Genomic DNA, 27,266 nt, shown 5'->3' with positions numbered 1-27,266 from the left:
AAGAGCGTTTGTTGTTTTAATTCGGGGAAGCAGAGATCACAATAAGGTTTGTGTGTAATGCTGCTTTTACATAGAATGTGTTTTGGACTGGGTTTAATCTCATTAATCCATTAACATCTTTATATTTAAGAATAAGAAGTGAATAGTGCTGGGTGGGTTCCTGTCAGCTCTGAGTTCAGTGGGCTGTGTCAGTCTCTTCCTCTTCAGCAGCTGCAGGTGGTTCCTGCTGTAACAGCTCAGAGTCTCTGCAGTCTGACTGAGGGAGGTTTTTGTACGACGACAAATCACTGTGTGAACAGACGAACACTGTTTATGTAGTGGAAACTCTGACAGGAATAAACTGCTGCATCTTCAGCCTTCAGTCCAGTGATGGTCATAGAGAAGTCAGAGCCGCTTCCACTGCCACTAAACCGAGGTTCTGTTCCTGATTCACGTGTGCTCGTATATTTTATCAGGAGCTTTGGAGGCTGTCCAGATTTCTGTTGATACCAGAACATATATTGACCATAAGTACTATCTGTGTAAACATCAGGGTTGGTTTTACAGGTGAGAGTGACGGTGGATCCTGGAGCAGACGTCTCGACTGCAGGCTGAGTCACAGTCACCTGACCGCTGCATCCTGCACACAAAAACAGATGATTGATTTCTCAGCAGAAAGAAAGGAGAGGAAAGGCAGCACATGATGTTTGAAATGTTGCTGAGTGAATGAACCTGTGAAACAGCAGCAGGCCAGCGTCCAGATGAGGATGGTGATGAGAGTCATGGTGCTTTCTGCTGACTGACAGATGTGAGTCCTGTAGTGTTGAACTCACAGGACTATAAACCTTCTCAGTTCACTGGAGGATCAGCTGACCATGCAAAGCCTCCTCTCTATGGAAATGATGTCTCTGCTCTCAGCTCACTGAAGGCAACGTGGGACACGAAACCAGGAGGAGAACTGTCTGGATTTACACCGTCTATCATCTGAATGGAAGAACAGATTTATATCAGGAGTGGAGATGAGGATTTGAGTTTGTGTCCACTGTGGTTGGTATGATATGTCTGTTTGTCTGACATTAACATACATACAGAGATTCACTGTAGATAAATAACATGTTTCAGTTCTGTTTCAAATACATTTGTTAATAACTATTATTTCAAAGCCTCATGTTCATTTAACCGTGTAGAAACTAATATAAAACTGACAAAGTTAGTTGTGTAGCAGACTGTAATGGTTTCTCTGCCAGGTGTAGAAAAGTGATGAGAAATGACATAAATCATTTTAATTCTTCCAGATATGTAATCCATATCTTTAGAAAAGCTTTGTTGATTTAAAAACTGTATATGTGTCTCTGTTATCAGTGAGATCAGGGAGCTCTCTCAGTGATACATGCTTGTTGACAGTGCAGGAGGTTTTTGTACGGCCACTCAATGAGTTTGTATCACTGTGGTGGACTTTTGGTGGAGGAACCAAACTCATCGTTGACTGTAAGTACCAGAGATTTATATTTTATTCAACTTATAGCAAATATATAACTTTCATTAATTATTAAATGAGACTCAACTTCAATTTTTTTTGATTCAATTTAAAATAAATGTTTATTAAGCTCCTCTTGTAATCTGAAAGGAACCTTTGCAGACTTCTATATCAATTGTTCGTTTCTTACTAATACATTTTTAAAGCAAATAACTTGTTTATTTTCTATATTATATTTTATTTATTATCATAACAACTTTATACTAAAAAAATGTATTTATTAAGATTTGTTAACGCGTGACGTCTCTGCCACATTCAGTTTTACATTTGTAGTTCACAATATTGTATTTATTTACATTATTTATCTATTTTCTATTAAAATATCAACTATTGTGTTGAATTCAAGTTAAATATGGATTCATTTTAAACGTGTGATTGTATCAGTTAATGCAGCTTGTCGTCGTGTTCACGGTTCATTGATTTGACATGCAGTGAAAAGGAAGTGAAAGAGACAGATGATAAATGTTTGAACTGTTTTCACTTGAGACGTTCAGCTCTGTCAGTTTAAAGAACATCATCACACATGTGAAGATATTCAATCATTATTATCAATGAATCTTTAGCTTGCACACTTTACACAAAGTCAGTCATTCACACTTGAATCATGTGGGGGTCTGATCCTGAGTGATTTATGAGAGTAACAGCAGCACAACTTATTCTGTTTTATTTGATCAAATATAAGGATTCAAGGATTCAAGGGTTCAAGGATTCAAGGCTTTTCTTGTCATGTGTACATAGCTACAGTGCAGATACTTCAATGAGCATCTGAGGTCACAGGCTCCTCCAGCAGAGCAGCACAATAACACAGATTCAATAGAGCAAGGAGAGTCTAGATACAAGTCATTGGAATATGATATATTAGATAAATAATGTGTAAGTTGCAAACAGATGAATGTTATGGATGTTCTTTTAAAAGAAAACACAAGTTTGTTACTTTTCCTCATCATCATCATCATCATCATCATCATCATCATCATCAGCTTTATTGAAGAGAGGTCCATTTTTAAAACACGTACAACACTCAAATGTAAATTAAAAAAGGCAGTGATACCAATGTTTCCACAGAGGTGACTGGTATCTTAAAGTACTGACACAAGGATTTGACAGCAGCAAAATGACAACATCAAAAAAGGACCTTATAATCAAGTTTTCTCTCTAATTTCTCCCTTTTCCTCCCCCCTCCCTCCCTGCTCCAGTGGGTGTGCAGCAGCCCACCCTGAGCGTCCTCCCCCCCTCCAAAGAGGAGCTGCAGCAGGGCAGTGCCACCGTGGTGTGTCTGGCCAGCGGGGGCTTCCCCTCCGCCTGGAGGCTGGGCTGGAAGCTGGGGGGCAGCAGCAGCTCCTCAGGGGCGTCCCACAGCCCGGAGGTCCTGGGGAGCGACGGCCTCTACAGCTGGAGCAGCACCCTGAGCCTCTCTGCAGACCGCTGGAGGGGGGCGGGCTCAGTGAGCTGTGAGGCCAGTCTGAGTGGACAGAGCCCTGTCACTCAAAGCATGGACCCTTCCCGCTGCTCGGAGTAGAGCATCACTTCCTGTCTGGAGAGGAAGCAGCTTCTTTGCTCGAGATCTTCATGAAGACACACATCTCCTCTGCTCACATGTTGCTGCTGTCTCTGCTCAGTTTTTAGTGTTGCTCTCTAATCCTCACTTCCTGCATATTCTCCTGTTTGTTCATCAGCTCACAATTCAACTGGATTTCATTTGTTTCACTCCAACAGAAACTCATCATTCATCTCAAATGTGGCGTGAGCTTTAAACCATCATTAAATAAAAATGTTGATTAAAATGAGAGACTGTCTTTGTATTTCTTTAATTCATATGTTCATTGTGAGAAAGATGTATGAATACCTTCAGTATTAAACCTTGTATTATATTAATATAATTTATGACTGTTGGACAGTTTCTATTATTTATTTTTATTTTTTTATTCTGCTAAATTCATACAAACACACAAAGATTAACACAATTAGTAGAAGCGGGAGGGCTGAAGCATAGCTTATGGGAAGTAGCCCTCCTGTGAATCATCCTAATATAACATTGGCATTATTGCGTCAAAAACGTATAGAAATGAAGGAGTACAAAGAAATAAAGAAAACTGGAGAAAAAAATAATTAAAATTTAGGGTAAGAACAAAATTAATCATATATAGGTATATATAAGAAAAACTATCGGGTCATTTTCTGCACATGTCAATAGAAGTTTCAACTTCCATTTTTGAAAATGAAAATACTATATAAATATATACATATCTACACATGTACTTGGCAAATGAATAATGCTAATAATAATATATGCATATAAACATTATGAACACTTATTTTCAAGTGACTTTTTTTACATTCATATGTTCACACTTACACAATATACACATGTTCAAGTGTATAAGTACACACATGCACTCATATACACCAATACAAATATTGCAAGGCAATTTCCAGGGCTGAAATAATAACTCAACCCCATAACGATGAAAAGAAATAAGAAGGACAAAATAAATGTAAAGTAATGTAGACCATATTAAATAAATAAACAAACTGAGAAGGTATTAGTTCTAAAAAAAATTATAATAATAAAGAAAAAAAGGATTCCGGGAATACCCAATATTTGTTAGCTGGAGAAATCTGCAAATAGAATATTTTTTATTAATTAAGTTTTGAATTGTTGATGACAAGTGATACTTGAAAGGTCTGGGTGAAGTCCATTGCACGTTCTAACTCCGTTTATGGATCAGCTGTGATTTGATGGTTGTTCTACAGGGCTTGCTACACAACCAGTCAGGATGCCTAGCTGGGTATTTCCTGACTGTGGTTTGGAACTGCTTTTGAATGTTAGTAGGCATTTGGTTATGGAAAATGTTGTGCATGATCAGTACTGTTTTAAGCTTTACTATGTCAACACATTTTAATAGATTGAGTTTTTTAAATACTCAATCTATTAAAATACACACTGGAGTGTAAACAACAACATTGTGTGTTTACAGTACTTCAAATGATTTAAATTGTGTTGCGTATGTTTGGACTGCGGTAATATCATTAATTGTTTTGTACAGCCATTCATAAAGTTACTGTTAAATATATGTTGATATCAGTGGCTATAGTTCAACAAGAATCTAACTTTCACAGCTCACTCATAAAGAGACTGAATTGAATGACATCAATATAGTTTAAACAATAAGATAAAGCTTTGGATATTTATTGTTTAATTGGCAATGAAATTGACGTGGTGGTGAAGGAAAGTTACTACACTGTTTTATCGTGATAAAGAATTTGATCCTGATGTGAACTTGATTTTTAGTGAGGCAGAAAGTTTATGGCTCATAAATAAGATCAGCCTTTAATCTGAACTGAGAGTAGATGTTTAGATATTTAAGAATAGATTTTTTCAACATATAGTGTGAATATGGAGTTAGTGTTTGGTGAAGTTCCTGTCAGCTCAGTGTTCAGGGTGACATTAATATCGTTTAAACAGGGTGTTGAAGAGTGTCTGTGAGTGTGTTTCAGGTTTATCTGGATTCATAGTGGTTCTGCTTGATGACTCTTGTGTTCACTGGACCAGTTCTCCTCCTCTCAGTCTCCTCACTTCTGCAGCTGCAGCAGGACGCTTCACTTCAGACTGAAGGAGGTTTTTGTACGGCTCTAAATCACTGTGTGAACGCGCCACCACCATGGTTGCCAAAACAATAGTAATCTCCTGCATCAACATCCTTAACGTTACTGATGGTTAAAGTGTACTGAGTACCAGATCTAGTACCACTGAATCTAGGCTCAGTTCCAGAGAACAGAGTTGATGATGAGTGTATAAGAAGTTTAGGAGCCTGTCCAGGTTTCTGAAGATACCAACTGAGAGTACTACCAATATTAGAGCTCCCTGTAGCGCTGATGGTCACAGTCCCTCCAGGACTAACAGTCTTGGATGTGTCAGTCTGAGTCAGGAACTTGTTGGCAGAAGACTCTGAAATGAGAAGTGAAATGTTAGATAACCAACAACATGGAGCAGCAGTTTAAATGATAACAGAAAGAGTTAAAGACAAAGCACATTGGATGCAAACATGAAAAGAAAAGACAAACATTGAACCACACATACATTACTCCTATCATTTCAGATGATACATTTTCAAAGTCTCTCACCCTGACACAGAAAGCCCAACATGACAAGCAGAGTTACTGACAACATGATCTCCAGTTTTCAGGATGAGTGCAGGAACACGGTTCAGACTCTACGTGACACAAGACCTTAAAGCTGTGAGGAGCAGTGAAGCATTACAATCATGCAAATGACATTTCACACGTCACACAGACACCTGTCCTTGAGGAACCAAAATGCAGTTGAGGTGAGTTTTAGTTACGGTTTAACATCTCTTGAACATCATTTGGTCATTCAGAGTCACTCTTCAATGTGAGGGTAATGCTCTTCTTGGTACGTTCTTTTCTTTGCAAACATCTTTCCTTGTTTCCACTTCTCTCTTAAGTCTCTCATGAACAGTTTAACAGTTCCCCCGATGGCAAATCGATCTACATTGAACTCAATATCCACTGAGTGTTGGATTCTCTAGGATGTCCCTTCTTGTTATCAAATCCACTGAATAGAGACACAGCATGCCATGCAACAGAGAGACATCTAATATCTAACAGGTCTGTCCAGACTGGATGATTTTAACTCAATGAGGGGGCCACATAGAGAAACACATACAAAGGGCTGGGCCACTCACTAGAGGTGAGGTATTTTGCCTCATAAATTAAGTTATAAGTTAAATCAATCAAATGTAGGTAAATCATGCTTGTTACCTGAATATGATTTAAGAAGAAAAGCTCACAGCTCTCCATAGAGTCTCATTTATTTTGTTATAAAAAGTGTCTGCAGCTCATTCCTTAAACAGAAGCCTCAGATTGCTTAAGATAAGGGGAAATATGAAGTATATATTTCAAGCTTGTTCTGCAAATAAGTTATTGTGCTTTTTTTATCAAATAAGATTTGTGAGAAAATGTTTTCAACTTAAATGTGTTTGAAAAGTGGGCTTATTACCTCATGAATACTACTATGTAATATATTTCAACATATATATTTAAGAAGTATGATATAAGAAAAGCTCAAGTTTCAGGTGTGGGCCATATTCCATTATACTTTTAGAATTTGATGAGGGCCAATACAAATGTACGAGACACCCTGATCTATGCATTGTATTGTATTGCCTGGTTAATAAATGTGCAACACAGCACTAGTCACATAGTGTCACACTGTAGATTCTGTTTTACATTAATCTCTCATCAGAGATGACCTTTTTCTCTTAGTGACTATGTATATAATTGAACATCTGGATTAGGAAAGGGGAACATTTGAGTTCCACTTCCCCTCTGACTGGGGCTCATGTAGTTTCTGTACGTTTGTGCCGGTGGTGCGTATCAGAACCTCAGGTCAGGTCACAGCTCAGCACTCTGTACGCTGTTTCATACCAGGGAGTTTCTTGTATGACTACATGAGGCCCACATTAGCTCCCATACAGCAGTCACTTCATGCATCTTCAGCTCTTGGTGGTGGGAGTGACTTTCATTTCAAATCCACTACAGCTCCGAGACAGACTAATAAAACATAGCTACTGAATGTGAACTATTTTATATGAAGAACAGTTTGAACATTAAACTAAACTAACCCTATTTCTGTAAAGGCTGGTTTATGCACTCTCTGTAGACTCAAATCAGTATCTCACCCTGGATGTAGACTACCAGTACCAGCAGTAAAACCAGCAATAACCTTATTTAAAAACTGGATAATTGTGCATCAAGCCCAACAAATCTCCTCTGAGAGTTGTCTGTGTTACATCTGCATGAAAAACAACAATGCTGCCCTCTTGAGTCGAAACAGGAGTATGTAGAGACATTTGAATCTTTCACATCATGCACTGAATCTGAGATACAGTGACATAAAAGTCCCTTCTTTATCGGAGCAAAGTTCTCTTGTGAGTCTTTATCGCTTTGCAGTCGCCCTGTATAACAATCTAGAGTCTGTCTGGGTCTCTTTGTAGTTGTTTTGCCTCTTTATGAAGTCATTTAGCACTTCTTTGTGGCGTCATGCCTCTTTCTCATCATTTTGCATTTCTTTGTGGACTTGTTGGGTCTATTTTCTCCTCTCTCTTTGCTCATTTTGTCTCTAAGTTGCATCGTGCATCTCTTTCCATGGCTAATAATTTTTTTTTAAATGTATTTAACCTTTATTTAACCAAATGAAAACATTGAGACAAAATCTCATTTACAATGCTGACCTGGCCAAGAAGGCAGCAACGTTACACGTTCTTACACATAACACAGACATATAAAATACAGAGAACACAACTAAGTAAAGAAAAGATGAACAGCAGTCCCTACATTGTGCACATTAGGGACAGTAAGAAAGGTACACTACTTATTACTGCAAGAGCAGCTGGTGGTAAGGACCTCAGACAACTTCAATTTAAAACAGGCTATAGGGACAAGTGCCCTCAGTTTGAGGCTTGATTGAAGGTCGTTCCAAGACTAAGGACCAGAATAAAAAAGATTCCTTTTTCCAGCCTCAGTCCGCACAGCAGGAACCTGGAACCGTATCCAGGCACTGGGTCTGAGGTTGTTAGAGTCACAAACTGGAGCAAATCTGGCACATATGTACAGTGGAAGCTTTCCTAAAATGGCTTTATACAATAATAAAAAACAATGCTGCATCCTACGCATACTAAGTGAGGACCATCCAGTTAGGCTATACAGTGGGCATTGATGAGTCCTATATGTGCATTTGATATGTATCGCAGTGCAGCATGGTAGAGTGGGTCAAGTTTGGCCAAAACAGTGGGACAGGCAAATCTATAGATTATATCATCGTAGTCAAGCTGGGACAGGAATAAGCCAGAGACCAACCTTTTACGGGAAGAAGTTGAAAAAAAACGTTTAAGTCTGTAAAGGAAGCCAACAGTGAATTTCAATGTCTTAGTTAGAACTTCAATGTGGTGTTTAAAGTTTAGATTTCTGTCCAACCAAAAGCCCAGATATTTGTATGTATCGACAAACTCAACGCCAGTAAGGGTGTCAATGAAGAGGCAAGAGGACGCTGACTTGGGAGAAAAAAGCATTGCTTTGGTTTTCTTACCGTTCAATAGCAGTTTAGAATCAAGAAGCGCATGCTGCAGCGTGATCAAATCAGATTTTAAATTGGAAACGGCCATATCCAGAGAAGGAGCACATGAATATACAATAGTGTCATCAGCATACAAATGATAGGTAGAAAATTGCATCTTATTACAAATATTGTTTACATATAATAAAAAGAGCAAGGGCCCCAAAATAGAGCCCTGTGGAACTCCCTTCTCCAAGGTGACAGGGTCAGAGACAGTACTACCCAACCTGACGCATTGAGTACGGTCGGTTACATAACTCTGAAACCAGCAAATGGCGTTATGACCGAAACGAGACACCAACATAACATTAGAGAGAAGATGGAAAACCTTCGGGTTCAGGTTCAGGTTCAGGTTCAGGTTCTTTATTTGTACCCGTAGGTAGATTTTGTTTGCAGAAAAAAGGACAAGGGATCCATCCTGACACACTCTAAAAACAAACACAAACAACAGACATATCTATAATAAAAGGATTAATAAAAAGTACACCCTGCTCCGTCAAATCTCAAAATATTTCAAAAACATTTAATAAGAAAAACTCTTGTACAAACAGGGACATTCAAAATTCAAAATTCAATACATAAATTGGCATCTGGGTGACACTCATTACATTTCATTTAGCTGATGCTTTTATCCAAAAAGACTTACAATTAGCAGGACATTCTCCCTGGAGTAACTAAGGACTATGTGCCTTACTCAAGGGCACACTAGTGATGGTGTTCCTGGTGGGATTTGAACTCACAATCTTCATATCTTCAGCCCACCTCACCATCCATTAGACCACCACTATCCACTACTCCTATGAAGTATTAATTTGTGCAATAGCTGCTTGGATAAAACAGTTTTTATACCGCTTCGTTCTACTCTGTGGGACAATTAACCTCCGGCCCGAAGGAAGAAGCTTAAATTCTGAGTGCAGAGGGTGGGAGTCATCGTCTAACCTGGATAACCTCTGTAACTGCCTGAGGCACAGGGTCTCCAGGTTTAGCTGTGGCTCACCAATCAGTCTGCTGGACCACTTGATGATCTGACTCAGAGAGTTTCTGCTCTTTAAAGTCAGGTTACCAAACCATGACATTAATGAAAAAGACAGAATTGACTCGATAAAAGCACGATAAAACATGATCATCATGTTTTTGTCAATGTTAAATAGGGCAGTTTCCTAAGACAGTACAAACGCTGGTGCCCCCTTTTTCACACAGCTTCACATTTTGGATCAGAGCTCAATTTTGAGTCAATAATCGTCCCCAGATATTTGTATGATTGCACTAATTCTACTTTCTGATTTGCGATTGTTAAGACTTCATGTGGGGATGTCTTCTCAAATCAATGATCATGTCCTTGGTTTTGCTTATGTTCAGTTATAGGTAGGACTCCTCACACCAGCTGACAAAGTCGTCAATGACAGGGCCGTGGCTGGTCTCATTGTCCTGGAGCCCACTAACAATTACAGAGTCACCTGTATACTTTAAAATAGTCCTATTTTCCCACCTACTTTGACACATATTAGCCTTAAGTATAAATAATAGTGGCGAAAGGATACATCCTTGTGGGGAGCCAGTGGAGGAGCTGACTTGATCAGATAAGGTCCCATTCACGCACACTCTTTGTGTCCTATTGGTTAAAAAATCAAGAATCCAGTCCATAAGATTATTGCTTATTTCAAATTGTTCTAGAAGTCTTCCAATTAAAATATGAGGTTTCCAAAGTATCCTTCTCCGATAAGATGGAAAAAACAAACACCAGTGTGATTTTGGTGATGGTACGACTGTCTTGGACATAGTTATAGTGGGGGGGGGACAAACCAGGCAGCTGCACCACCCTCTACTCTAAGTGATGATGTCACACACTCTACACTCTAAAAACAAATGCCTTGGCTCAACAAAGAAAATCAACGCAACAGTTTGATCGATGTTTATTGAGTTAAGACAACTTCTAATGAGATTGTCTTAAAGCAACAAAGTTATTTGAGTTAGGGGAGAAGGCTTTTCCTCTACAATCAGAGGCGTTTTTAATTACCACTTACTTTATAATAGGTAGCGTAAACACAAGTTTTGAAGTTGATTACTCAAAAGATTAAGTTGTTCCGACTAGTTTTACCACATGATTTAAAAGGAATTTTAAGTTGTATGTACTTAATATCCCTCATTCGGGACACACGTTTTTAAGTTGACAACCATTTATAAATTAAGTTTCTCCAAATATATTTTATTCAATCGTTTTTTTTCTTAGGTTTTTCATGTTTTTGCCTTTGAAGAAAGAAATTAATTGATTCCACAACAAAAATGTTAGGCAATTCACTTTTTATTTTGAACTACAGTTGTTTATGTCAACACATGATGTTTCGATCAGGAGAGAATTCATTTAGTTTGAACATTTATTGACACATGCCATATGATAAGGTGCAGGAACACCTGAAATCACAGCTGCCTGCAGGAGAGAGGAGAACCATTAAATAGTTTGGCTGCAGCACGCTGATTGGCTGCTGGAGAATGAGGTGAAATGTAATAGGTTAAAGAGAACGCCTGTGATGAGCTGATTACATGCAGCTGCGGAGTGAATGTATATACACCCAGTCTTCCTGAAAGAACTTGCGCTGAGCTTCATTTAAATCTTGAAAAAAAAGGTAAATAACACAAATTGAATTTGCCACACGAATAATAAATAAACACATTAGCCATATTACCATGCTGGGGACACAGCAAATAAATGCTGCCATCACAACGAAGTTAGATGCCTTTGCATATTTAAAACCATTGCCAAAGTCAAATCTGTAAAGTTTTTGTAAAACTACAGAAACAAACTCTCAATGGAACCAATCTGCAGATCGCACACATCGATTTGACAAAAGATTAAACAAAGATGTTTACACTGCCGACAGTCATTATTTCAAACAGTATGAATACATTTAACGCAGAATGCTTGCTCATTAATTTGTTTCCCTCGACAACGATGGTTGCCATCGTATGGTCAGATCCTGAGGTGGACCGGTCACTGATGAAGGTGATATTCATGTCCTTTTGAAGCACATTAAATCATAGGTTAGCGCATAAGAGATAATGAATTAGGTAATAGCATACTTTTTAAACTGTCACTCTTAGCTAATTCAGAGCCATTATTACCAGCTGCTAAAGCAACGCTGGTATTGTTTTCACCTATTGAGTCTGCATGTGTGTGTCGTCATGGCAATGTGGTGCTGAAGACACACAGAGGTGGTTTTGAGTACTTTGCCTAGTGTTTAAATGCATGTGGACAGATTTGGTCAATCACAACCGTGCAAGATCTTCTCATCTTTTCTGCAGGTTCCATACAATATTTGAACTGGTTAAGTGAAGAGCAGAAGCCACTTTTCAAATTTTACACAATCCTTTTCCCATGCCATTGCTGTCAACACCTATCCATGCTGAACGTTGCTAAGATATTATTGATTGGGGTGTGGCCAAAAGTGCAATATGCTTCAAAATGTAACCGACAGAGAGCAGCGCTTTTTTCCTTGGATTTTATTTTATTTCAAGATTTTTAATGACGTCGCTAAACTCCTTGAAAAGGTCCTCTTCCTTTTCTCCAAGGCACACGACAAGGCAGCGGATGGCTGTAGTTCTCTGTGTACATCAAGTGTATTGTGATATTTTTGAAAAAGGAAAAAAAGAGAAATTACCTAAATGAATATATTCTGAATGGGTGACTGCCAACAACTTGCATTTCAATGATAACTCTAAATAACGATCCTACCTCAAGAAGCATGTCCTTGATCTGCTTCACCGAGATTCATTAAAAAACAAAAGCGATATCACAATAGTGACCAAAGTATTTTTACTCTCACAGTAGCCTCTACTACTTTGTATCCTCTCACAGAACTACTCACAGTTCAAAGGCTGCTAATTTTGGTCAAACACTAATTTGCCTAGACAGTGCAACTACAAGGCTATCTGTATTTGAATGACAAAAGATGACATTCACCTTAAAATGTCCTTTGTATATTTCTATTTGTCTTAACTGCTGGAACTTGTCCAAACATGTTAAGTGGGAGTGGACTTGAAATCCTTAACTCTCAAGGTGTAGAACAATTAAGTTATCAAGCCAATTGCATTACTTACTACAGCTTGAATATAGTTTTAAGTCAATTAACGCAGAAATCAGAGTTCAAATTACACACAATATTAAGTTGATGTAATTACCAACATTATTACGTCAACACAACTTATAAATTAATGTTTGCAACTTAAAATGTTTATCTAAATCAATTAACTCACGTTTTTGTCTTGCAACCATGCATTTAATTAAGTGGAGGTGAAAGGTCGCCTGAATTCGTTTTTAGAGTGTAGCCCTGAAGAGTCCATCCCATAGACAACCATTATACAAAACTTAAACGTTGATGAGTTAGAAACTCTAAAATATATAAAAAAGCTGAATGCAAATGTAATAGCTGAATGTTTTGTGACCGTTTCAAAGTTGGAATGAAGTCTGTAGCTGAAAGTATTCTGAAGGAGCAGCATTTTAAACACGGTGTAGGTAAAAGAGGATTTGAAGGATACTCACATTGGGTTACATCGTACAAATAAAAGTTTAAAAAGCGGTATATTTGTAAAAAGTATAAATGTCAAAAACGAGTGAAGTCATAGCACACATGTCCTGAAGGAGCTGAACATTTTAATATTTGAATGGTCTCTAGAGCCATGTTCATGCTCAACTCTGACCGCATTTCACACATGTCTGCACAGCCCTCCACTTTAAATATAATTCACTGTAGTTTGCCATATATTGTCACATATTAATTGTCCTAGTGTTTTAGTTGTTTCACTTGTAAGGTCTTTGAAATAAAAATGTGTCGTAAATACTTATTAATATTATCTTTATATTTTGTACCTACTATTGCAACTTATTTTCTTAGATTGTTTATGTTCGTACCACCAGACACCAAAGCTAATTCCTTGTATGTGTCAAAGTATCTGGTAATAAACTTGATTCTGATTCTGATGTACGTCTGCTAGTCCTAAAGCCTCTGCTTTGCACTGGTGGTCTCAGGGGGGGTCAGGGGTCAAATCATGTTCAAACTAAACGTCTCTTGGATGTTCCTGCTGTTTTTGGTTTCAATAATGGAACAAAAAAACATTTCAGGAAACTTCAATGAAACTGGTTGTTAGAAAACCTGAAGTTTTGAACTAAGATGTGAATTTGAGGTTAACTAATGGATCAGTTCATTGATTGATGTGAATAAGAGGGTTTTAATCAGCCACAGTTTAACATTTGAAAGACTTCATTAGATTGATCTTTGTCATTTTGAATCAGAATATTTATAATAATGATTAAATAATAACTCCAGAGAGGCCAGAGATGCTCCTGCTGTGAAGCACACCGAGTGGAGACATGTGGGGAAAAGATAAAGAGCGTTAGATGTTTTAATTCGGGGAAGCAGAGATCACAATAAGGTTTGTGTATAATGCTGCTTTTACATAGAATGTGTTTTGGACTGGGTTTAATCTCATTAATCCATTAACATCTGTATATTTAAGAATAAGAAGTGAATAGTGCTGGGTGGGTTCCTGTCAGCTCTGAGTTCAGTGGGCTGTGTTAGTCTCTTCCTCTTCAGCAGCTGCAGGTGGTTCCTGCTGTAACAGCTCAGAGTCTCTGCAGTCTGACTGAGGGAGGTTTTTGTACGACGACAAATCACTGTGTGAACACATAAGCACTGTTTATGAGGTGGAGACTCTGACAGGAATAAACTGCTGCATCTTCAGCCTTCAGTCCAGTGATGGTCATAGAGAAGTCAGAGCCGCTTCCACTGCCACTAAACCGAGGTTCTGTTCCTGATTCACGTGTGCTCACATATCTTATCAGGAGCTTTGGAGGCTGTCCAGATTTCTGTTGATACCAGGACAAACAATGACTACCACTACAACTTCTAACATCTGTGCTGGTTTTACAGGTGAGAGTGACGGTGGATCCTGGAGCAGACGTCTCGACTGCAGGCTGAGTCACAGTCACCTGACCGCTGCATCCTGCACACAAAAACAGATGATTGATTTCTCAGCAGAAAGAAAGGAGAGGAAAGGCAGCACATGATGTTTGAAATGTTGCTGAGTGAATGAACCTGTGAAACAGCAGCAGGCCAGCGTCCAGATGAGGATGGTGATGAGAGTCATGGTGCTTTCTGCTGACTGACAGATGTGAGTCCTGCAGTGTTGAACTCACAGGACTATAAACCTTCTCAGTTCACTGGAGGATCAGCTGACCATGCAAAGCCTCCTCTCTATGGAAATGATGTCTCTGCTCTCAGCACACTGAAGGCAACGTGGGACACGAAACCAGGAGGAACACTGTCTGGATTTACACCGTCTATCATCTGAATGGAAGAACAGATTTATATCAGGAGTGGAGATGAGGATTTGAGTTTGTGTCCACTATGGTTGGTATGATATGTCTGTTTGTCTGACATTAACATACATGCAGAGATTCACTGTAGATAAATAACATGTTTCAGTTCTGTTTCAAATACATTTGTTAATAACTATTATTTCAAAGCCTCATGTTCATTTAACCGTGTAGAAACTAATATAAAACTGACAAAGTTAGTTGTGTAGCAGACTGTAATGGTTTCTCTGCCAGGTGTAGAAAAGTGATGAAAAATGACATAAATCATTTTAATTCTTCCAGATATGTAATCCATATCTTTAGAAAAGCTTTGTTGATTTAAAAACTGTATATGTGTCTCTGTTATCAGTGAGATCAGGGAGCTCTCTCAGTGATACATGCTTGTTGACAGAGCAGGAGGTTTTTGTACGGCCACTCAATGAGTTTGTATCACTGTGGTGGACTTTTGGTGGAGGAACCAAACTCATCGTTCACTGTAAGTACCAGAGATTTGAATTTTCTAACACAAAACATTACATTTCCTTTTGCATCAGAATATGATAAATCAAGACATTATTTTGTATATTATACATTATGTTGATATTTTTTTACATCTATAAAGCTTGTCTGAAGAATTTAAAAACATTAAGCGAAGTTAGTTTTATTTAATATTGAAGAAGATGTTACGGTGAATTATATGTACGTTTTACTTTTCTTTTTTAATAAGATATAAACACATTTTTTGCTCACAATTGACCAAAGAACAGCTGCTATGTCATAACATCTAATTGTGATTTGCATTTTAATATTTATATATTTGAACATTCAACAAGTGTTTCATATAAAATCTGCTGAGGATCCGTTAAAACAAATGAAAGTGTGTTTTTGTACATTCAGAGTCGCTGCAGGGTGCGTTCACAGTCCGTTAGTTTCAAAGAGTTCAAAGGAAGTGAAACAAACAGATGACAAAGTCTTCAACTGTAGAAGATGTTACTTTTTGTTTTTCTTAACAGTAAATGATTGCAGAGATTAGTTATTCATTCTGAAACATTGTAAAGCAGAGATAAAGCTTTTCATATAATGATCATGACATGAACACCTTCATTACGTTGCATACTTTCATGTAACTCTTCAGGAGTTTGGATGAGTGCCAAAGAAGAAGATTCATTATTTTAAATGGCAGAATGATATAAAGTATCACCGTTTGATTTGATGAATGAAACCCTCGTGTTCTCCCATGCCTCAGCTCCTCTTGTGATCACAGCTCATGCTCACAGCTGACCCCCACTTTCTCTGTCCTGTACCTTCAATGTATAATTCTTGTTCTGATGAGAGCTACAGAATAACACTCTAACTCCAAACATCAAGTTTAACATTTGATTTTATTTATCAAACCCTCATTTCCTTCCTCATTCTGTTTGTTCTGGCACTATTTGAATGTTTTTAAAATATCTTTTATTGTTTTATGTCCTACATATTTGTATGTTGCATTGTTGGAGGAGCCTTGGGCTTTTCATTGGCTTATCTACATCGCCATGTGCAATATGTGCAATATGTGCAATATGTGCAATATGTGCAATATGTGCAATATGTACCTGGCTGCTAAATCCTCAGAACTGTTACAGGATGTGTTTTTTGTAAATTGTGTAACTTTTTATTTAATTTTTTATTATATTATAACTTTTTTTTTCTTGAATACTTTTGTATGCATGCTTCTTCGTAACATGAAGCTTTCTCTGGCTCTTTTCTGCTGTAACAGCGTGAATGTCCCCTCTGTGGGACTACTAAAGGTATTCTGACTCTGGTTCTGATTCACTGCAGCTACGGTGCATATGACAGTAAAGCCTCTGAATGTTTGAATGTGTCCTGTATGGACTCTGTCTCACAGCGTCTGTCCCTCAGTGGAAGTTCATCTACTCCTTGTGTCTCTCTCCCCTGCAGCGGGCTCCATGCTCAGGCCCTCCGTCTCTCTGCTGGCCCCCTCCTCCTCTGAGCAGCTCTCTGGGGGCTCGCTCACGCTGGCCTGCCTGCTGACCGGCTACTCTCCTCAGGGAGCCATGGTGAGCTGGGAGGTGGACGGCACACAGGTGACAGAGGGGGTCCTGAGCAGCTCGGAGGAGGAGAAGAGCGGACTCTACAGCAGCAGCAGCAGCCTGAGCCTGAGCCAGGAGCGCTGGATGTCAGGAGAGCTGTACTCCTGCAAGGTCCTCCATCATGCCCACAGCCAGACCCAGTCCCTCCACAGGAGCCAGTGTGAGGGCTAGAGGGGCCGCTGGAGCCCAGGAGAACACATGCTGCTCTGATCATCAGGAGCTTTAATGTTTGGAGAGGAAAGTGAAGCTTTGTGTGGCCGAGAACAACACTGCTGTAAAGTGTTGGACAGCAACAACTTAGAGAGTGATGTGTGAAGCTCAGCAGAGATGAGAGTGTGCTTAGTAACTGTCATGTTGATGATTCAGGATGTTCCTAATAAAGCTTTCTATGATAAATAACATGATGAAGTGTTTGGTGTTTTATTTAAAGTAGTGAGACATTAAAAGGTTTTATAACATTCTGCACTTCTATCAGCAGAACAATATAAAGCTTTGGATATTTATTTTTTAATTGGAAATGAAATTGACGTGGTGGTGAAGGAAAGTTACTACACTGTTTTATCGTGATTAAGAATTTGATCCAAATGTGAACTTGGTTTTTAGTGAGGCAGAAAGTTTATGGCTCATAAATAAGATCAGCCTTTAATCTGAGCTGAGAGTAGATGTTTAGATTTTTAAGTATTTATTTTTTCAACATAGTGTGAATATGGAGTTAGTGTTTGGTGAAGTTCCTGTCAGCTCAGTGTTCAGGGTCACATTAATATAGTTTAAACACGGTGTTGAAGAGTGTGTGAGTGTGTTTCAGCTTTATCTGGATTCATGGTGGTTCTGCTTGATGACTCTTGTGTTCACTGGACCAGTTCTCCTCCTCTCAGTCTCTTCACCTCTGCAGCTGCAGCAGGACACTTCACTTCAGACTGAAGGAGGTTTTTGTACGGCTCTAAATCACTGTGTGAACACGCCACCACCATGGTAACCCAGACAATAGTAATCTCCTGCATCAACATCCTTAACGTTACTGATGGTTAAAGTGTACTGAGTACCAGATCTAGTACCACTGAATCTAGGCTCAGTTCCAGAGAACAGAGTTGATGATGAGTATATAAGAGGTTTAGGAGCCTGTCCAGGTTTCTGAAGATACCAACTGAGATCATCATCAATATCTGAGCTCCCTGTAGCGCTGATGGTCACAGTCCCTCCAGGACTAACAGTCTTGGATGTGTCAGTCTGAGTCAGGAACTTGTTGGCAGAAGACTCTGAAATGAGAAGTGAAATGTTAGATAAACAACAACATGGAGCAGCAGTTTAAATGATAACAGAAAGAGTTAAAGACAAAGCACATTGGATGCAAACATGAAAAGAAAAGACAAACATTGAACCACACATACATTACTCCTATCATTTCAGATGATACATTTTCAAAGTCTCTCACCCTGACACAGAAAGCCCAACATGACAAGCAGAGTTACTGACAACATGATCTCCAGTTTTCAGGATGAGTGCAGGAACACGGTTCAGACTCTACGTGACACAAGACCTTAAAGCTGTGAGGAGCAGTGAAGCATTACAATCATGCAAATGACATTTCACACGTCACACAGACACCTGTCCTTGAGAAACAGAGAGAGAGAGGAGGTGGAGGAAGTAGAGGCTACATCTCCCTGTGGACTCATGGAGAACATGTAGAAACTTTCTGTTCCTCAACTCTCTGCTGTTTCTCTCTGTTCAGTTTACCAAAGGCCTCTGTGCTTAATAACATAAATATAAGAGATATACTTTATTGTCCCAGCAGGCTGCCCTCTGCTGGCTGTCCAGGTTCAGAACAACTTCATATTGATGTGAGATTGAATCTGTTCTCCACCTTTAGCTCTTTTCATGACCCCTTACTTGGTGCAGGGACCTGGAGCTAAACGCTCTCAATCAGCCCCACCGGCCCCCATCACTCTGAAGGACTCCCCAGTCTCTGCTGTGGAGTCTTTCTGCTTTCTGGGCACCATCATCACCCAGGACCTCAAGTGGGAGCAGAACGTCATGGTCTCAGCTTTCATTCATACGCTAATGACTAGGGATGTAACGATACCAAAAACTCACGGTACGATAATATCGTGATAAAAAGTCCACGGTACGATATTTATCGCGATATTGAAACATAAAGAAAAACAATGTGAATCTTTTTTTATTTTTATTAAATAATAAATATGATTTGTAAAGCATTTTTGTAGGATAGCAGCAACGTGACACATAACACAAAACAGAAACATATAAAATACAGAGAACATAACTAAAAAAATAAAAGACAAAAAAGCAGTCCCTACATTGTGCACATTAGGACAGTAAGAAAGGTACACTACTTATTACTGCAAGAGCAGCTGGTGGTAAGGACCTCAGACAACTTCAATTTAAAACAGGCTATAGGGACAAGTGCCCTCAGTTTGAGGCTTGATTGAAGGTCATTCCAAGACCAAGGACCAGAATAAAAAAGACTCCTTTTTCCAGCCTCACACCGCACAGCACACTCTAAAAACAAATGCCTCGGCTCAACAAAGAAAATCAACGCAACAGTTTGATCGATGTTTATTGAGTTAAGACAACTTCTAATGAAATTGTCTTAAAGCAACAAAGTTATTTGAGTTAGGGGAGAAGGCTTTTCCTCTACAATCAGAGGTGTTTTTAATTACCACTTACTTTATAATAGGTAGCATAAACACAAGTTTTGAAGTTGATTACTCAAAAGATTAAGTTGTTCCAACTTGTTTTACCACATGATTTAAAAGGAATTTTAAGTTGTATGTACTTAATTACCATCATTGTGAACGCACGTTTTTAAGTTGACAACCATTTATAAATTAAGTTTCTCCAAATATATTTTATTCAATCGGTTTTTTTCTTAGCTTTTTCATGTTTTTGCCTTTGAAGAAAGAAATTAATTGATTCCACAACAAAAATATTAGGCAATTCACTTTTTATTTTGAACTACAGTTGTTTATTTCAACACATGATGTTTCGATCACGAGAGAATTCATTTTGTTTGAACATTTACTGACACATGCCATATGATAAGGTGCATGCACACCTGAAATCACAGCTGACTGCAGGAGAGAGGAGAACCATTTTATAGTTTGGCTGCAGCACGCTGATTGGCTGCTGGAGAATGAGGTGAAATGTAATAGGTTAAAGAGAACGCCTGTGATGAGCTGATTATATGCAGCTGCGGAGTGAATGTATATACACCCAGTCTTCCTGAAAGAACTTGCGCTGAGCTTCATTTAAATCTTGAAAAAAAAGATAAATAACACAAATTGAATTTGCCCCACAAATAATAAATAAACACATTAGCCATATTACCATGCTGGGGACACAGCAAATAAATGCTGCCATCACAACGAAGTTAGATGCCTTTGCATATTTAAAACCATTGCCAAAGTCACATCTGTAAAGTTTTTGTAAAACTACAGAAACAAACTTTCAATGGAACCAATCTGCAGATCACACACATCAATTTGACAAAAGATGTAACAAAGATGTTTACACTGCCGACAGTCATTATTTCAAACAGTATGAACACATTTAACGCAGAATGCTTGCTCATTCATTTGTTTCCCTCGACAACGATGGTTGCCATCGTATGGTCAGATCCTGAGGTGGACCGGTCACTGATGAAGGTGATAGTCATGTCCTTTTGAAGCACATTAAATCATAGGTTAGCGCATAAGAGATAATGAATTAGGTAATTGCATACTTTTTAAACTGTCACTCTTAGCTAATTCAGAGCCATTATTACCAGCTGCTAAAGCAACGCTGGTATTGTTTTCACCTATTGAGTCTGCATGTGTGTGTCGTCATGGCAATGTGGTCCTGAAGACACACAGAGGTGGTTTTGAGTACTTTGCCTAGTGTTTAAATGCATGTGGACAGATTTGGTCAATCACAACCGTGCAAGATCTTCTCATCTTTTCTGCAGGTTCCATACAATATGTGAACTGGTTAAGTGAAGAGCAGCAGCCACTTTTCAAATTGTACACAATCCTTTTCCCTTGCCATTGCTGTCAACACCTATCCATGCTGAACGTTGCTCAGATATTATTGATTGGGGTTTGGCCAAAAGTGCAATATGCTTCAAAATGTAACTGACAGAGAGCAGCGCTTTTTTCCTTGGATTTTATGTTATTTCAAGATTTTTAATGACGTCGCTAAACTCCTTGAAAATGTCCTCTTCCTTTTCTCCAAGGTACACGACAAGGCAGCGGATGGCTATAGTTCTCTGCGTACTTCAATTGTATTGTGCTATTTTTGAAAAAGGAAAAAAAGAGAAATGACCAAAATGAATATATTCTGAATGGGTGACTGCCAACAACTTGCATTTCAATGACAACTCTCAATAACGATCCTACCTCAAGAAGCATGTCCTTGATCTGCTTCACCAAGATTCATTAAAAAACAAAAGCGATATCACAATAGTGACCAAAGTATTTTTACTCTCACAGTAGCCTCTACTATTTTGTATCCTCTCACAGAACTATTCACAGTTCAAAGGCTGCTAATTTTGGTCAAACAGCAATTTGCCTAGACAGTGCATCAAGGCTATCTACTGTATTTGAATGACCAAAGATGACACTCACCTTAAAATGTCCTTTGTATATTTCTGTTTGTCTTAACTGCCGGAACTTGTCCAGACATGTTAAGTGGGAGTGGACTTGAAATCCTTAACTCTCAAGGTGTAGAACAATTAAGTTATCAAGCCAATTGCATTACTTACTACAGCTTGAATATAGTTTTAAGTCAATTAACGCAGAAATCAGAGTTCAAATTACACACAATATTAAGTTGATGTAATAACCAACATTATTACGTCAACACAACTTATAAATTAATGTTTGCAACTTAAAATGTTTATCTAAATCAATTAACTCACGTTTTTGTCTTGCAACCATGCATTTAATTAAGTGGAGGTGAAAGGTCGCCTGAATTCGTTTTGAGAGTGTAGCCCTGAAGAGTCCATCCCATAGACAACCATTATACAAAACTTAAACGTTGATGAGTTAGAAACTCTAAAATATATCAAAAAGCTGAAAACAAATGTAATAGCTGAACGTTTTGTGACCGTTTCAAAGTTGGAATGAAGTCTGTAGCTGAAAGTATTCTGAAGGAGCAGCATTTTAAACACGGTGTAGGTAAAAGAGGATTTGAAGGATACTCACATTGGGTTACATCGTACAAATAAAAGTTTAAAAAGCGGTATATTTGTAAAAAGTATAAATGTCAAAAACGAGTGAAGTCATAGCACACATGTCCTGAAGGAGCTGAACATTTTAATATTTGAATGGTCTCTAGAGCCATGTTCATGCTCAACTCTGACCGCATTTCACACATGTCTGCACAGCCCTCCACTTTAAATATAATTCACTGTAGTTTGCCATATATTGTCATATATTAATTGTCCTAAGTGTTTTAGTTGTTTCACTTGTAAGGTCTTTTAAATAAAAATGTGTCGTAAATACTTATTTATATTATCTTTATATTTTGTACCTACTATTGCAACTTATTTTCTTAGATTGTTTATGTTCGTACCACCAGACACCAAAGCTAATTCCTTGTATGTGTCAAAGTATCTGGTAATAAACTTGATTCTGATTCTGATGCACGTCTGCTAGTCCTAAAGCCTCTGCTTTGCACTGGTGGTCTCAGGGGGGGTCAGGGGTCAAATCATGTTCAAACTCAACGTCTCTTGGATGTTCCTGCTGTTTTTGGTTTCAATAATGGAACAAAAAAACATTTCAGGAAACTTCAATGAAACTGGTTGTTAGAAAACCTGAAGTTTTGAACTAAGATGTGAATTTGAGGTTAACTAATGGATCAGTTCATTGATTGATGTGAATAAGAGGGTTTTAATCAGCCACAGTTTAACATTTTAAAGACTTCATTAGATTGATCTTTGTCATTTTGAATCAGGATCTTTATAATAATGATTAAATAATAACTCCAGAGAGGCCAGAGATGCTCCTGCTGTGAAGCACACCGAGTGGAGACATGTGGGGAAAAGCTAAAGAGCGTTTGTTGTTTTAATTCGGGGAAGCAGAGATCACAATAAGGTTTGTGTGTAATGCTGCTTTTACATAGAATGTGTTTTGGACTGGGTTTAATCTCATTAATCCATTAACATCTGTATATTTAAGAATAAGAAGTGAATAGTGCTGGGTGGGTTCCTGTCAGCTCTGAGTTCAGTGGGCTGTGTCAGTCTCTTCCTCTTCAGCAGCTGCAGGTGGTTCCTGCTGTAACAGCTCAGAGTCTCTGCAGTCTGACTGAGGGAGGTTTTTGTACGACGACAAATCACTGTGTGAACACGCTACCACTGTTGATTTCATGGTAACTCTGACAGTAATAAACTGCTGCATCTTCAGCCTTCAGTCCAGTGATGGTCATAGAGAAGTCAGAGCCGCTTCCACTGCCACTAAACCGAGGTTCTGTTCCTGATTCAAGTGTGCTCACTAGTGTTATTAAGAGCTTTGGAGGCTGTCCAGATTTCTGTTGATACCAGTACATAGCCTGATCGCCATCGTCATATAAGTAAACATCTGTGCTGGTTTTACAGGTGAGAGTGACGGTGGATCCTGGAGCAGACGTCTCGACTGCAGGCTGAGTCACAGTCACCTGACCGCTGCATCCTGCACACAAAAACAGATGATTGATTTCTCAGCAGAAAGAAAGGAGAGGAAAGGCAGCACATGATGTTTGAAATGTTGCTGAGTGAATGAACCTGTGAAACAGCAGCAGGCCAGCGTCCAGATGAGGATGGTGATGAGAGTCATGGTGCTTTCTGCTGACTGACAGATGTGAGTCCTGCAGTGTTGAACTCACAGGACTATAAACCTTCTCAGTTCACTGGAGGATCAGCTGACCATGCAAAGCCTCCTCTCTATGGAAATGATGTCTCTGCTCTCAGCACACTGAAGGCAACGTGGGACACGAAACCAGGAGGAACACTGTCTGGATTTACACCGTCTATCATCTGAATGGAAGAACAGATTTATATCAGGAGTGGAGATGAGGATTTGAGTTTGTCTCCACTGTGGTTGGTATGATATGTCTGTTTGTCTGACATTAACATACATGCAGAGATTCACTGTAGATAAATAACATGTTTCAGTTCTGTTTCAAATACATTTGTTGATAACTATTATTTCAAAGCCTCATGTTCATTTAACCGTGTAGAAACTAATATAAAACTGACAAAGTTAGTTGTGTAGCAGACTGTAATGGTTTCTCTGCCAGGTGTAGAAAAGTGATGAAAAATGACATAAATCATTTTAATTCTTCCAGATATGTAATCCATATCTTTAGAAAAGCTTTGTTGATTTAAAAACTGTATATGTGTCTCTGTTATCAGTGAGATCAGGGAGCTCTCTCAGTGATACATGCTTGTTGACAGAGCAGGAGGTTTTTGTACGGCCACTCAATGAGTTTGTATCACTGTGGTGGACTTTTGGTGGAGGAACCAAACTCATCGTTGACTGTAAGTACCAGAGATTTGTATTTTATTCAACTTTTAGCAAATATATAACTTTCATTAATTATTAAATGAGACTCAACTTCACATTTTTTTAGATTCAATTTAAAAAAAAATGTTTATTAAGCTCCTCTTGTAATCTGAAAGGAACCTTTGCAGACTTCTATATTAATTGTTCGTTTCTTACAAATACATTTTTAAAGCAAATAACTTGTTTATTTTCTATATTATATTTTATTATCATAATGACTTTATACTAAAAAAATGTATTTATGAAGATTTGTTAAAGCGTGACGTCTCCGCCACATTCAGTTTTACATTTGTAGTTCACAATATTGTATTTATTTACATTATTTATCTATTGTTTATTAAAATATCAACGATTTTGTTGAATTCTAGTTAAATATGGATTCATTTGAAACGTGTGATTGTATCAGTTAATGCAGCTTGTCGTCGTGTTCACGGTTCATTGATTTGACATACAGTGAAAAGGAAGTGAAAGAGACAGATGATAAATGTTTGAACTGTTTTCACTTGAGACGTTCAGCTCTGTCAGTTTAAAGAACATCATCACACATGTGAAGATATTCAATCATTATTATCAATGAATCTTTAGCTTGCACACTTTACACAAAGTCAGTCATTCACACTTGAATCATGTGGGGGTCTGATCCTGAGTGATTTATGAGAGTAACAGCAGCACAACTTATTCTGTTTCATTTGATCAAATATAAGGATTCAAGGATTCAAGGCTTTTCTTGTCATGTGTACATAGCTACAGTGCAGATACTTCAATGAGCATCTGAGGTCACAGGCTCCTCCAGCAGAGCAGCACAATAACACAGATACAATAGAGCAAGGAGAGTCTAGATACAAGTCATTGGAATATGATATATGAGATAAATAATGTGTAAGTTGCAAACAGATGAATGTTATGGATGTTCTTTCGAAAGAAAACACAAGTTTGTTACTTTTCCTCATCATCATCATCATCATCATCATCATCAGCTTTATTGAAGAGACTGAAGGTCCATTTGTAAAAGACATAAAACAATCAAATGCAAATTAAAAAAGGCAGTGATACCAATGTTTCCACAGAGGTGACTGGTATCGTAAAGTACTGACACAAGGATTTGACAGCAGCAAAATGACAACATCAAAAAAGGACCTTATAATCAAGTTTTCTCTCTAATTTCTCCCTTTTCCTCCCCCCTCCCTCTCTGCTCCAGTGGGTGTGCAGCAGCCCACCCTGAGCGTCCTCCCCCCCTCCAGAGAGGAGCTGCAGCAGGGCAGTGCCACCGTGGTGTGTCTGGCCAGCGGGGGCTTCCCCTCCACCTGGAGGCTGGGCTGGAAGCTGGGGGGCAGCAGCAGCTCCTCAGGGGCGTCCCACAGCCCGGAGGTCCTGGGGAGCGACGGCCGCTACAGCTGGAGCAGCACCCTGAGCCTCCCTGCAGAGCGCTGGAGGGGGGCGGGCTCAGTGAGCTGTGAGGCCAGTCTGAGTGGACAGAGCCCTGTCACTCAAAGCATGGACCCTGCCCGCTGCTCGGAGTAGAGCATCACTTCATGTCTGGAGAGGAAGCAGCTTCTTTGGTGGAGATCTTCATGAAGACACACATCTCCTCTGCTCACATGTTGCTGCTGTCTCTGTTCAGTTTTTAGTGTTGCTCTCTAATCCTCACTTCCTGCATATTCTCCTGTTTGTTCATCAGCTCACAATTCAACTGGATTTCATTTGTTTCACTCCAACAGAAACTCATCATTCATCTCAAATGTGGCTTGAGCTTTAAACCATCATTAAATAAAAATGTTGATTAAAATGAGACACTGTCTTTGTATTTCTTTAATTCATATGTTCATTGTGAGAAAGATGTATTAATACCTTCAGTATGAAACATTGTATTATATTAATATAATTTATGACTGTTGGACAGTTTCTATTATTTATTTTTATTATTTTATTCTGCTAAATTCATACAAACACACAAAGATTAACACAATTAGCAGAAGCGGGAGGGCTGAAGCATAGCTGATGGGAAGTAGCCCTCCTGTGAATCATCCTAATATAACATTGGCATTATTGCGTCAAAAACGTATAGAAATGAAGGAGTACAAAGAAATAAAGAAAACTGGAGAAAAAAATAAAACAAAAGTTAGGGTAAGAACAAAACTAATCATATATAGGTATATATAAGAAAAACTATAGGGTCATTTTCTGCACATGTCAATAGAAGTTTCAACTTCCATTTTTGAAAATGAAAATACTTTATAAATATATACATATGTACACATGTACTTGGCAAATGAATAATGATAATAATAATATATGCATATAAACATTATGAACACTTATTTTCAAGTGACTTTTTTTACATTCATATGTTCACACTTACATAAAATATACACATGTTCAAGTGTATAAGTACACACATGCACTCATATACACCAATACAAATATTGCAAGGCAATTTCCAGGGCTGATATAATAATTCAGCCCTGTAACGATGAAAAGAAATAAGAAGGACAAAATAAATGTAAAGTAATGTAGACCATATTAAATAAATAAACAAACTGAGAAGGTATTAGTTATTAAAAAAATAATAATAATAATAAAGAAAAAAAGGATTCCGGGAATACCCAATATTTGTTAGCTGGAGAAATCTGCAAATATA

At 38.4% G+C, this 27,266-nt stretch overlaps 1 long non-coding RNA gene and 5 gene segments (V, D, J or C); 3 read left to right on the top strand and 3 right to left on the bottom strand.

Moving 5' to 3' along the window:
- Nucleotides 1-284: 284 nt before the first annotated feature.
- Nucleotides 285-763, bottom strand: LOC307046482 (immunoglobulin kappa variable 4-1-like). The segment is given in 2 exons: nt 712-763; nt 285-619 (listed from the first exon to the last, which is right to left on the bottom strand).
- A 447-nt stretch (nt 764-1,210) lies between these two features.
- On the top strand, nt 1,211-3,303 carry LOC307046481 (immunoglobulin lambda constant 6-like). The segment is given in 3 exons: nt 1,211-1,226; nt 1,342-1,467; nt 2,713-3,303.
- An 11,013-nt stretch (nt 3,304-14,316) lies between these two features.
- LOC307046480 (immunoglobulin kappa variable 4-1-like) lies at nt 14,317-14,792 on the bottom strand. The segment is given in 2 exons: nt 14,741-14,792; nt 14,317-14,648 (listed from the first exon to the last, which is right to left on the bottom strand).
- Nucleotides 14,793-16,724: 1,932 nt separating this feature from the next.
- On the top strand, nt 16,725-17,264 carry LOC307046479 (Ig kappa chain C region, B allele-like). The segment is given in 2 exons: nt 16,725-16,752; nt 16,942-17,264.
- A 6,156-nt stretch (nt 17,265-23,420) lies between these two features.
- LOC307046478 (Ig kappa chain V region K-25-like) lies at nt 23,421-23,899 on the bottom strand. The segment is given in 2 exons: nt 23,848-23,899; nt 23,421-23,755 (listed from the first exon to the last, which is right to left on the bottom strand).
- Nucleotides 23,900-24,550: 651 nt separating this feature from the next.
- Nucleotides 24,551-26,419, top strand: LOC307047333. Its single transcript, XR_013810393.1, has 2 exons — nt 24,551-24,603; nt 25,827-26,419. It is a non-coding gene; the product is annotated as an uncharacterized lncRNA (long non-coding RNA).
- The last annotated feature ends 847 nt before the right edge of the window (nt 26,420-27,266 follow it).

Source organism: Notothenia rossii (genome assembly GCF_949606895.1).
Source record: "Notothenia rossii genome assembly, chromosome: 7".
NCBI classification, from domain to species: Eukaryota; Metazoa; Chordata; class Actinopteri; order Perciformes; family Nototheniidae; genus Notothenia; species Notothenia rossii.
Note: the sequence above shows the minus strand (reverse complement) of the source record. Positions and strands in the feature narration are given on the sequence as shown.